The sequence below is a fragment of the Cibotium barometz genome, chromosome 20 (genome assembly GCF_041138505.1).
Source record: "Cibotium barometz isolate CiBa-2024 chromosome 20, ASM4113850v1, whole genome shotgun sequence".
Classification (NCBI taxonomy): Eukaryota; Viridiplantae; Streptophyta; class Polypodiopsida; order Cyatheales; family Cibotiaceae; genus Cibotium; species Cibotium barometz.
The window spans coordinates 34,574,518-34,587,487 of NC_141065.1; the positions used below are offsets into that span (position 1 = coordinate 34,574,518).

General features: G+C 36.6%; 1 non-coding gene across 1 annotated transcript; it reads left to right on the plus strand.

The window, feature by feature from the left end:
• Positions 1-11,185: 11,185 nt before the first annotated feature.
• Positions 11,186-11,315, plus strand: LOC147627810 (small nucleolar RNA SNORA23). Its single transcript, XR_015268407.1, has one exon. It is a non-coding gene; the product is annotated as a small nucleolar RNA SNORA23 (small nucleolar RNA).
• Positions 11,316-12,970: the final 1,655 nt, after the last annotated feature.

The following is a 12,970-nucleotide window of genomic DNA, read 5'->3' on the forward strand; positions in this document are numbered from 1 at the left end:
CACTTGGGTATGTGTGCAATCCACCAATGGTTGGATTTCAGCCAAAAATCACACTCCAAATGCTTCAATTTTTGACTCCTTTATCTCTGTTTTGTGAGAGCTCAAAAACCAGAGTTTTTCACACTTTGAAATGCATTCAAATTGCTCCAAAATTTGTTCAAGGCTTGCACATGGGTTGCCAATACATCCCTCTTTGTCAAATACATATGTCTTTTGCCAATTTTACATGTATTTCCACCATACATCAATGTTCCCAAGCTTTAATGGAAAGCTTAAAAAACCAGAATTTCTCTTTGCTTTGATTTGCTCTATTTTGCTTTGCTTTTGCCTGTATCACCTGCAATCCGCTCAAGGATGTTTAGAAGACCTTACTCGGTAGGACAAGCTCTCAGATCTGATAGTAGTTGGTGTGCTCCAAGCTTCACAGCTCCAATGGCAAGCTTCACAGCTTCTCTTTACAGCTTCTTCTCCCTCTTCTCTTCACTCACTCATAAACCCTAATAAACAGCACAAGGCTCTGATACCATGTTGAAAGAACGGTAGAGGAGGAGGAGACACACACACAAGAGCAAACCCTAATGTATATTGCAAACCCTAACCATAGAGGGAAGCCATGTCCACTCTCACACAAAGCATAATGCACTAATCCATAATCCACACAACACACAATGAGTTGTGTCCACACTCTACTAACCTTAGCTAATGTCCACACACTATGACCAGCTGGACACGCGGTCATTTATGTCTCACACATGTTCCTACCTAATCTGCCAGCACATAGCATAGCTGGCTCACACTGACATTCAGCTTGAATCTCAACACATCTTTCTATGCATAGAAATCAAATTTAATAAGAATAACACTTTTATAATAAAAAATGCATTTATGCATCTTTCTATGCATAGAAATCAAATTTAATAAGAATAACACTTTCATTAAAAAAAATTTCCTTTATACATCTTTCTATGCATAGAAATTAAATTTAATAAGAATAACACTTTTGTAATAAAAAATTTCCTTTATGAAGCCAAAAAGATGATATTTTTGGATGCTTGTTTGATGAGAAAGTTGAGCACCGCTAGCTTCTTGTATTTAACACAAAAAATGTATGTTTTGATATTATCATATGTATGTTTTGATATTATCATTGGCAAATTCATTTGCTAGATTTTTTACACTTGCTTAGAGATGCTTCTTGCTTAGTTTTGGTTTCTCAGAGTGTGTTAATCCTCCATATAGTGCTATGCATAAAGTGTAAGAGTGCTCCTACAAAACATCTAAGGCTATGCATAAGGTTAATGGAACTAATGTGTAGTTCATAGTATATTTGATAAATCAATCTTCATTTTTATGTTCAACTCTACTTGTTTCAAAGTATCATTTTTGTTATAATTATAGATTATAAAAGTATCTTGATTGATGATCGGTACCCAATCACAAACAATGATGGTTTGAACACAGAGGAGGATGTTGGTCATTCAAATACTAAAACCTATACATAGCTGATTAATATCACATGCCATCATACGCAGGAGGTTCAATTATCACCTTCTTATTTTTTTAAATTTGAAGAGTAGATTTAGATATATTAACTAACATGAATTATTAAATAAAGATTATTGGAGATAAAAGTGCCTCACAAATGCATGAAGCAAATACAAGGAAATGCTCACAAACACAGAAGACAATATTTCTATCATGTTTACTTTCCTCATAATGATTAAAAAAGCATCGAGATATTTTTTAAAAATAAATTTTGGCATGGGTGTAGATAAGTACCAAGTTACATAAACACTTCAAGAACAGTACATCATACTTGAAGCAATGAGATTAAAACAATATACACTAACAACATTACCTTTCAAGGTTGAGTAGTTTCAAGAGAATATGGTGTATCATTAGAAGAATCACCCTTAGAGAAGTAGTGCACTGAGTCAGAATTATAAGTGTTTCAAGAGAATATGGTGTATCATTAGAAGAATCACCCTTAGAGAAGTAGTGCATTGAGTCAGAATTATAAGTGTTTATATAAGAAAAATAACTTAAAAATATAGACAAGCTCATCTAGTGCTCTACGGTGGACATTGATGACCTACCTAGGTGTGATAACGTCCACATTTATGCCACTGGAATGGTTGGTGAGATTATGGGTTGATATGCTGCCAGTGGATGACACACTGTGTGACAACCACTTTGGAGTACTAGAGTTACGGCATAGTTATAACACCAGCTCATTGAGTCAGGTTCACACTATAGACCGCGACCATTGTATGCTGCTATAGGAGAGTACTTTCCCTTGATATATGTACTCTTATCTTTTAGTTAAATGGTTGTAGACAAGAGAAGAATATCAAAGAAAGTTTAGCCATCCATCTCTCTCTTGTGTCTTGCACTCTCTTGTGTGTGTGTGTGTGTGTGTGTGTGTTTGCTTACAAGGATCTCAAGATCTCTCACTCCCTCGCATTCTCTTTACGGTATTAGAGCTCCGGTTCATATGAGAGCTAAGGAGGCAAGCAAGATCCAGAACAAGCAAGCAAGCAAGTGGTACACAGGCTCCTCATTATCTCCTTCGATATAGTCCCAAAATCACAGTGCAAATATCATAGAGTTCTATTATTGTGGCAAACCAGGGCACATGGCAAAGGATTGCTATAAAAAGCAAAATGACATTAAAAGTGGAAAGTTGCAGAGCAAGGCAGCTATGCATCATCTAGTAAATAGGGTGGTGATGATAGATGTGAGCTGCTATTTGCAATGCAACAACACTCAGTTCCACAACAAGAGACGTGTCAGGATCTCAAGATATATGGTAGCGCCTCTAACCACATGACCAGTCATGGTGAGTGCTTTAGAGATATGCAAAAAATGGAAAAACCAGGTTATGTAGAAACAGGTGTGATGATACTGTGCATCCCATTGTGCATGTTGGTAAAATGCCATTGTCTATGTAGGATGACAAAATGAAGTACTTGGTAGATATACTTCATGTTCTAAATATTACAAAGAACCTGGTTTCTGTTGGACAGATGGTTGAGCAGGGTCTGTAAGTGAGGTTTAATCCTCAAGGATGTTTTGTAGAAGACTTCAAAAATCAGTGTCGCTTTGTTGTATAAAGGGTAATAGAAATGGCAAGATGTTTATTTTGGATGTGAACATGATTGAGGTAAAGGCAGCCATGTTTATGCATGGAACAGGTGCCATTTTGTAGATATTGACATATGGCATAAGTGCATAGGTCATGTGAATATACAGTGATTGAAGTTTATGCAGGCCCAAAATATTGTTGCAGGTTTGCCAAAGTTTAAGGTTGATGGTATGTATAAAATATGTGAAGCATGCCAGCTTGGTCAGCAGGCCAAACATGTTTTTCCACATGAAAAGGATGTTAGTGCAAGATTATTAGATGTTATATATGGGGACCGAGAAAGACTGCAAGGTACAAGTATTATGTTACATTCATTAATGACCACACTAGGAAAGTGTGGGTTCACTTTACAAAGGAGAGAATTGAGGTGTTTGCTCACTTTCAGATAGTTAAAGCCTTGGTCAAGAAGGAAAGAGGCATGCAAATAAAATTCTTGAGATTAAATGGTGGGGGAGAATGTTTCTCCAATGAGTTCAAACAGTCGGTCATTTGAAAGTACACCTAAACCGCCAAAACTACACCTCATTTTTAATTCTACCAAAAAAACTCCAAAAGTGCTAGTTTTTTGACCAAAAAAGGTAAAATTTAGAATGAACCTCTTAAAAAATACAAAAAAAACTAAAATTTCATACTTAAATACTCAAAATTAACTTTTTGAACTTAAAAAAGTCATGCAAATTTGGACGTATAAAACCATCATTTTTATTGAAAATAAAATACATTATCAAAAAGTGACATCTAAAGATCTAGCATTCCTTGTTCAAAAGATCCTTCACTTCCTCCCATAAAATTTGTATGGTTTGTTGTCGAAGGTAACTAGATTTCTTTTGAGTGAAGCCATAAATAAGAATTTTCACATCATCTTGATTGATATTATGTGTCATGGTGACTGTCCTCTATTTTCTTTCCCTTTGGGCTTGCCTTAATTATCTCTAGTTATACTTTCTTGTTAGTGCATCATCTCCGCTTGTTTTGAACTAGTGAACATCAATTGACTATACCCTTTGATTCTCTTCTTGAATTTTGATGATGTTTGTGAATCAAAAGGGATATCCACTCTCATCTTTTTCTGCTAACACAATAATTATAATCCCCATTATGAGCTGATTAACATTTTCTTTCCACATTTTGTTCTCTTATTGGAGTCATTTGCTTGTTTTTCTTACACCAATATAAGCTTCTTGAGTTTCTCCATACATAAGTCTCTCTAGCTCTTCAATTAATTCTAGAGATTATTCTCTCTTCTTTGATACCTCAGTGATGCACATGCCAAAGAAATGCTGCTAATATTTTTATTTCAAATTGCTCTGACACATTTTTCAAGTTCCAAAATCCACTCAAAATTTTACACTTTCATGACATAAAATAAATTTCACCTTAAAAAATCTTAAAAATTTGTTGTAAAACCATCATTTGTTACTACCAAATCAATGGAGACTTTAATTTACATCAAAATTTCATAAATAAAAATAATTATTTTTTAAAACAAAGATTTTCACATCTTTAAATCAAATTCTTAAGATAAATTCTCTAAATTTGAATTGAATACTAAAAAAAAATATTATAACAAAAAAATCTCTTAAAATAATGCGAGGGGACTAAATGTCATTAATTATACTTTTCACCATGTCCTTTTTATGATTCTTGATTGCTTTTGATGAGATTTATGATGAATTTATAGTAATGAAGACATTTCCATCACACAAATAACCATGCTTTCCAAAAACTAAATGTGGTTTTTGTAATTTTCTCAAAGAGGACAAGATCCTGATCACAATTCTATTTTTCAAATAAGAAATTTGACTTTGTTAAGTGCTTGCTTTTCACAATTTGGTGATTTGCATGCTTTTTGGTTATTTAAAGAATGAAGGAAAGCAACAATGCTTAATTTGACCAAATTAAGCATGGTTGCTTTCTTACATGCTTTAAATAACAAAAAAAAATACAAATCTTTAATTGTGAAAAACAAGCACTTAAGCAATGATATTTCTTTTATGATCTCATCCTCTTTGAGAAAAGCACAAAAAACACATTTGCTTTTTGAAAAGCGCGATTCCTTTTGTGATGAAGATGTCTTTTATAATATAAGTTCATCACGTGTCTCATCAAAAGCAATCATTAAATGATCATAGTCCCCCCCTGCACCCCTTTTTCCCCTCCCAAATATGTTACTAACCATCTCTTTCCTCCCAAAGATGCCACATGTGTCACCAACCACCCATCTCCTCCTCTAAATTGAGAAGGTCTAGGGAAGAGTTGTATTCCAGAATAGAGCCCCTCCCCCCTCGCCCAACCCCCGGCCTTGCATCCCCCCCTTTTTTCCTCCAAAATGTGCCATTAACCACCCATTTCCTCCCAAATATGCCACCAACCACCCATCTCCTCCCAAACGTGCCACCAACCACCCATCTCCTCCTTGCTCCTCCTCTAAATTTTAGGAGGTGCAGGGCAGAGTTGTATTCCAGAATACAGCCCTCCCCTTGAGCTCGAAAAAAATGCAAGATTTGGAGTCACTATCTCATTTTGAGTTCCGGAAGCCGCCTCCTTCCTGTATTCTGAAATACGAGCTCTAGAGGGCTGTATTCTGGAATACAGGAAGGAGGCGGCTTCCGGAACTCAAAATGAGATAGTGACTGCAAATCTTGCATTTTTTCGAGCTCTAGGGGAGGGCTGTATTCTGGAATACAACTTTGCCCTGCACCTCCTAAAATTTAGAGGAGGAGCAAGGAGGAGATGGGTGGTTGGTGGCACGTTTGGGAGGAGATGGGTGGTTGGTGGCACATTTGAGAGGAAATGGGTGGTTAATGGCACATTTCAAAGGGAAAAGGGGAGGGGGAGGGGGGAGGAGGTGTGGGGATGCTTTTTTTTGTTGGGGGGGCAGGGGGGATGGAGGTACAAGCCATAAATGGGAGGGGTGGGGGTGTGGGTGGAAGCGGCGGGGAATGGAGGGGGTGGAGCAAGTTGGGGGGGGGGGGGGGGGGATGGCAGGGCACGGTGGGGTTGCATAGCTTTTTTGGGGGGGGGGAGGGAGGGAGGTGGGTTAAGTTGGGGGGGGGAGGGGTGGGGAATGGAGAGGGTGGGACAAGTGGGGGGGCGAAGGGTCGGGGCGGGGCGGGGCAGGGTGGGAATGCGGGGGTGCCGAGTTTGTGGGGGGGGGGGGGAGAGGTGGGAATGCGGGGGTGCCGAGTTTGTGGGGGGGGGGAGGGGAGGCAGTGTAGTGCTGGGAGGGAGCCGTGTGAGAGGGGAGCAGGCCGGGGGCAGAGGGGGGTACAAGGAGCAGTTGGGGGGGGCGCAGGGGGAGAGGAGGTGCAGTGTGGATTGTGGGAGGAGGGGGTAGGGCGGTGGGGGTGATGTGGGGTGGGCGGAGGGAGCGCAGGGGGGGTTGGTGTGGTGGGGAGTAGGCAAGACTTTGATTTTTAATGAGTTCATAAATTTATATTACAAAATATATATTCATCACAAAATGTGCTTTTCATGATTTTCTCGAAGAGGATGAGATCAAATAAGAAATCTCATTGCGTTCAGTGCTTGCTTTCCATAATTAGTGATTTGCATGCTTTTTAGTTATTTTTAGCATGCAGAAAAGCAACCATGCTTAATTTGGCATGGTATGCTATAAATAACCAAAAAATATGCAAATCTTTAATTGTGGAAAGCAATCACTTAACAAAGTCAAATTTCTTATCTGAAAATAGATTCTTCATTAGGATCTCGTCCTCTTAGAGAAAAGCAAAGAAAGCACATTTGCTTTTTGAAAAGCACTTTTTGCTTTTTGGAAAGCACGATTGTTTTTGTGATGAAAATCTCTTCTCTAATATAAATTTATCATAGATCTTGTCAAAAGCAGTCATAAATAAAAAAACATGTGGTGAAAAGTATAATTGATGACGTTCACCCCCTGTCCCACATTATCTAAAGATATTTTTTTGTTATAATAATGTTTTTGTAGTATTTATATCTTAAGAAGATGTGAACATCTTTGTTTTTTAATTTTTAAAAAATAACAATCATTTTAATTCCTAAAATTTTTATTTAAATTGAACTCTCCATTGATTGGTAATAACAAATGATTGTTTTAGACCAAATTTGTAAGCTTTTTTAAGATGAAAATTAATATTTGTAATGAAAGTGACCAATTTTGAGTGGAGTTTGGAACTTAAAAAAGTGTCTGAGCCATTTGAAACAAAAATGTCACTAAAACTGTCTAAAATAAGGTTACTAATTTTTTTCCACATAAATTATTAGTTTTTTTCACATTTTTAGGTAATTTTAGGTGTTTTTTTGGAGGGACCAAAACTACACCTCACGCCCTGTTGTATTTTGAAACGATTATATGTTTTCAGTGATTTCCTGAGAAACTAGGGAATCAAGAGATGGTTTACATGCAGGTACATTCCGCAAACAATAGAATGGTGTTATAGAAAGAAAAAATAGGCACATTGTAGAAGTGACATGTGCCTTGATTGGTGGTGCTGAAAAGAATATGCCACATTATTTTTTGGGCAGAAGCGGTAGTGTGTACATTATGAACATGACACACCCACTGTAGTTGTTCATGGTATGACACCTGATCAAAAGTTTACAATCATAAGACCAGATGTGTTTTACTTGAAAGTGTTTGGGTGTATTGCATATGTACATCTTTCTAATGAATTAAGAACAAAGTTGGACCCAAAGGTAGAAAAATGCATCTTTATGTTATGATATGGAGCAAAAAGGTGGTTATTTTTTTTTTTTTGATTCGAACGCACGATCATTTTGGATCGATAGCTTTGGGGATGGGCTAGCCAAGATGGTCTTTCTGCCTTGTGGCAGAAAGTTTCGGGGTGATTGGCTATTGATGTTATAACCATAATTTGAAAAAGGTGGTTATTGATGTTATAACCATAATTTGAAAAAGCCCAAACTCATTGATCCTACCATACAAGACAACATTTCAATCAAGGACCCAAAATGCACATTGGTCAATCAGACGAGAGAATAAATAAGTTCAATCAGGAGAGAGAAATTCCTTACTTGTTCAATTGGGTGAGAGAAAACAAGTTCCCCAACATCATTGTTCTCAAATGAAACAAATCATAAACAACATTGAAGTGTATCAACAAATCATTTTGGTATTCTTCAACATCAAGAACACAATTATAAATAAGTAAAAGATAATATTTGACCATCGACATAAACAATTATAATATAATACTCACCTCTTTTGATGCAATCCATGAATGCTTTGTGGAAATTTTTTTCATTAAGTATGTGGATCATTTTTCCCCTAAGGTATGGACCCCACTCTGCATTTGTGTTTAAGAGTTGCTTAAACATATCATTCATAATCTTCCATGCATCACTCCAAAACTCCCCCCTCTCATATGTCAAGGGTGTCTTCTCCCCCTCTGAATCAAGGATGGAAAAAATGAAGGACCCCTTACTTTCCAAGTAACCACCCATCTTCATAAAAGACCTTGATAGAGTTTTCTTTGTTGATGGACTTAATTTTCGGAGTGTTTCTGTTGGAATGAGCCTACATAGAGGGAGTTTGGAGGTGATGTCATAAAATTCACCCTAATTCTCTCTAAGAAACCTTGAGGTGTACTAGTTTTAAGAGCTTAACAAATATCTCTATCGTCCTCTTACCGACACTTTTTGGCACATTTGTCTCATGTGCATTTTCTTGTTGAGGACTTGATTCTTCAACAAATTCCCCTCCTTCCTCATTTCCTCCTTCAACACATTCTACAATCTTTTCTTTATCCCCCTCATCATTACCTTCTTCACTCCCTCGTTCATGAGCTTCATCATCCCCTTCAATATTAACTCCTTCCATCTCTCCTTCCCCATCCCCTTCTCCTTCTTCCACTTCTTCCCTATCCCCTTCTCTCTTACCTCTGTTTCCTTCCTCACCTTCTCTGTTACCTCCTTCTTTCACTTCCCCTTATTTAACAAGAGCATGCTCTTTAATGTTGGTTTCTCCAAGCTCGAACAAACCCCGAGCAATAGTAGATGAACCTTCTGGTCCTTCACTCTGACACACTTGCACAATCTTTTTTCGATTACGATTAGGTCTTGGACTTTCAACCTCCATGTTTTCACATGATTATTCAAGTTCAGAGCAACATGACATTGTAAAATATCTACTACCCTTTGACAAGCTAGGTGAATCCATTCTAATGAAATGAGAAAAACATAAGCAGTGACATGTTTTACATTTTATTGGAAATAGAAATTAAAATGAAAATGTCATTTTGTTTTTCTAAAATTTTTGGGATCGATCATTCATTCCGTCATGTGATAACAAATATCCATACACATATCTCAAAATTGCACCCATGACCTTGGTACTCATAATGTGATGTCCACCCACGACCTTAGTACTCATAATAATACATATTTTGAATACCATACATTCAAGAAGACACTCAAAAAGTATAAACAAAGACATGTAGAAAATGAGAAAAATTGCTCAATTTGCATTGCTAATCGAACACTAGCTACCATGTAAGTTCCTCTCCCACTATCTATGTGAAGCCCTTATGTTTTTGAACTAATTCTTCCTCTATCTATGTGAAGTAATAGGCGTCAACCAAACCTAGTGGATAACACCATAGTCAGTACAGCAGTGAAGGTGGGCATAGAAGAAATTCTAAGAGAACCATGTAGTTGTGTGGTCCTATAGGTCATCTAACAATGGCATGGACTAATGTTTGAGCCGATGTCGTATGACCAATTGTAGGACTCCCATTTTTAATGGCATTATAGACATTTGCATCACAACGCCACCCTAGAGTGATAACAGAGGGACTTCATGTCAACACCTATCAAGCACGCATCGTGCCTCTACCATAGGCTTACCATATGTCCACAAGCTTAGTTCCATGGCTTATCTGGCCATGGTGTTCAATCGCACTTAGCGCAATTGAAGCCATGGCCAGATAAGCCTTGGAACCAAGCTTGTGGACATTGGGTTTGGACATTTGATAGCTCACAACTATGGACATGGCAACATCCAACAAACTCGAGTAAAAAATTAGACGAGACTAAAAAATTCTAAGAGAGAGGAGAGAGCTGTACGCTTCAGGAAATACTCTCTCCTCTCTCTTAGACAAGACTAAAAAATTCTAAGAGAGAGGAGAGAGCTCTACGCAATTGAAGCCATGGCTAGATAAGCCTTGGAACCAAGCTTGTGGACATTGGGTTTGGACATTTGATAACTCGCAGCTATGGACATGGCAACATCCAACAAACTTGAGTAAAAAATTAGACAAGACTAAAAAATTCTAAGAGAGAGGAGAGAGCTCTACGCCTTTCAAGTTTGGAGTATTTCCTGAGGCGTAGAGCTCTCTTGAGAGAGAGAGAGAGAGAGAGAGAGAGAGAGAGAGAGAGAGAGCCTACCTTGCATCCACCCTCTCTCTTGCGTTTGCCACCCTCTCCTGCACTATCGCCTCATAGCCACCGTCATGTTGGTGTGGAGAGAAAAAATGTTGAGGTTAATTAAAACCTAAAACGTAGAGTTTAATTACAATCTATACTGAGGTTGTAATTAGGCCTCAATGTTTTTGCCTAATTAAAATAGACTCAATCTTTCTTTTTCTTAATAGAGATCATGCCAATCATGTGATAATGATGCTACTCCACTCCAAGCTCAACCCACTGGTGGGAGGTGGGTTCACCTGGTGTGACAGAGAACCTTGGTGTCCATCAGCTGTGGCAAGTGGGAACTGAACTTGAGACCCCCCACTCAAGAGTTCAAATACTTACCAACTCACCTACAGAGCCACAAAAAACCTTGGCAGAAGCTTAAGACTAGTCCTTGGGCTAAATATTATTTTCCTTGTTTTGCGGAGGATGAAGTGGCATTGCAAGCGTGCCCTAAAAAGGCTACATGATTAAGAAAAGTGATCACAATTACTACCATATTATTAGTTTAATTTGAGTATTTGAAGAGCTACAATATAGATCCCCATATGTGTGTGTGTGTGTGTGTGTGTGTGTGTGTGTGTGTGTGTGTGTGTTGTGTGTGTGTGTGTGTGTTGTGTGTGTGTGTGTGTTGTGTTGTGTGTGTGTGTGTGTGTGTGTGTTGTGTGTGTGTGTGTGTGTGTGTGTTATACACACACACACATGCACACACACATACACACACACACACACATATATGTACACACGTACATATATATATATATGTGTGTGTGTGTGTAAATCTTTCTTAAAAGGAGAACCTACATGAAATTAGACCAACCACCCTTGCTAAATCATCTTTTTTTTTTCTTGAGATACAGATCATGCCAATCAGTTGATAATGATGCTACTCCACTCTACGCTTAACCCACTGGGAGGTGGTTCACCCGATGTGACAGAGAACCTTGGTGTCATCAACTGGCAAGTGGGAAAAAGCCCTTCTTAATAGTATTTCTAGAATTATTTTAAGTTTTACCAAAATAGTATAGCTTTGCAAAAAGTACTTATAGGTAATGTACTCTACAAAACATGACAACCATTTTAAGATGATGGTTTTTACCCCTTTTTGATTTGCTAATCTACTCTTATAAAAGTCTATATCTTTGTAAAAGGTATGCCATAGTGATATTCTATGAAAAAACATTTGGCATCATGGTTTGTATTCTCATGTTTACTTTGTTAGACTATTAGTCCTTTTTATCGAAGTACTCAAAACTTTGTCCTATGGAAAAGCCTCTAACATCATTAATGAATGATGGCTTGTATTCTCATTTTTACTTTATTGGACTTTGTTGAAATGATGTGCCTTTATATAAGGTATGACATAGTGCTGGACTTTGTTGAAATGATGTACCTTTATATAAAGTATGACATAGTGTTGTTCCAAACTTTTGCTAAGCAAAAAACCTTCCCATGATTGCAAATGAAGCCTTATATATTTGCAGTCAAATGGACTCAATAATGATTCTAAAAGCTTTTGTGTGTATTTTATAGGCAGCATATAGAGATGTTTTCTTCCTAACTTTCAATGTCTCCCATTAGTGTTTCTAAAGTTTTCCTAAATTAAGGTAAAAAACCTTAGTATTTCTAAAGTTTTCCTAAATTAATTAATATAGACACCCGAGAAAAAATTAATTAATAAAAATTAGCAAATATGATACTATATATATATATACTTTTGAGTATAAATAAACTATGTATATATATGTTAAATTTTTTATTAGATGTATTATTTAATTAAATAAATATACATACACACACACACACACACACACACATATATATATATATATATATTAATACTTATAAATTATTTATGTCTTGTTAATATATAAACTTATAAAATCTTAAAAAATATCGATAAATACACACACACACACACACATGCACATATATTTATTCATGTGAATATATATAAGATTTGATTAAATAATAAGAAAATATTATTTTTTATTTAAATATTAGATTACTATTCACATAAAATAGAATTTTTATCATTATTGATAAATATTAGTTTTCAATTAAAATACCAAAACTTATTTTGATGTTTTTTTTAACTGAATAACATATAGTAATGTTTAAATGAATTATAACTAATTGATAATATATGTGAGGTTTATAAGCTATCAAAATGATATTAAAGTGAATGTAAAATAGTAAATAAATCATTAATCTATTAATGTTGCAGGTCTACAAAGGTTTTCTTGGGAAATGTTGGAGCAACTTCTATTGAAGTTCCTTTCATGGATCGCATGAAACGCTGCAAGAAAAGCTTAATTATAATCATGATGTAGTTTTAGAGGCATTGATTATGGATGGGATTTATCAAGTTCTTTGTCCAAGCCTTATCTATAAAAGAAATTAATGAGAAACATT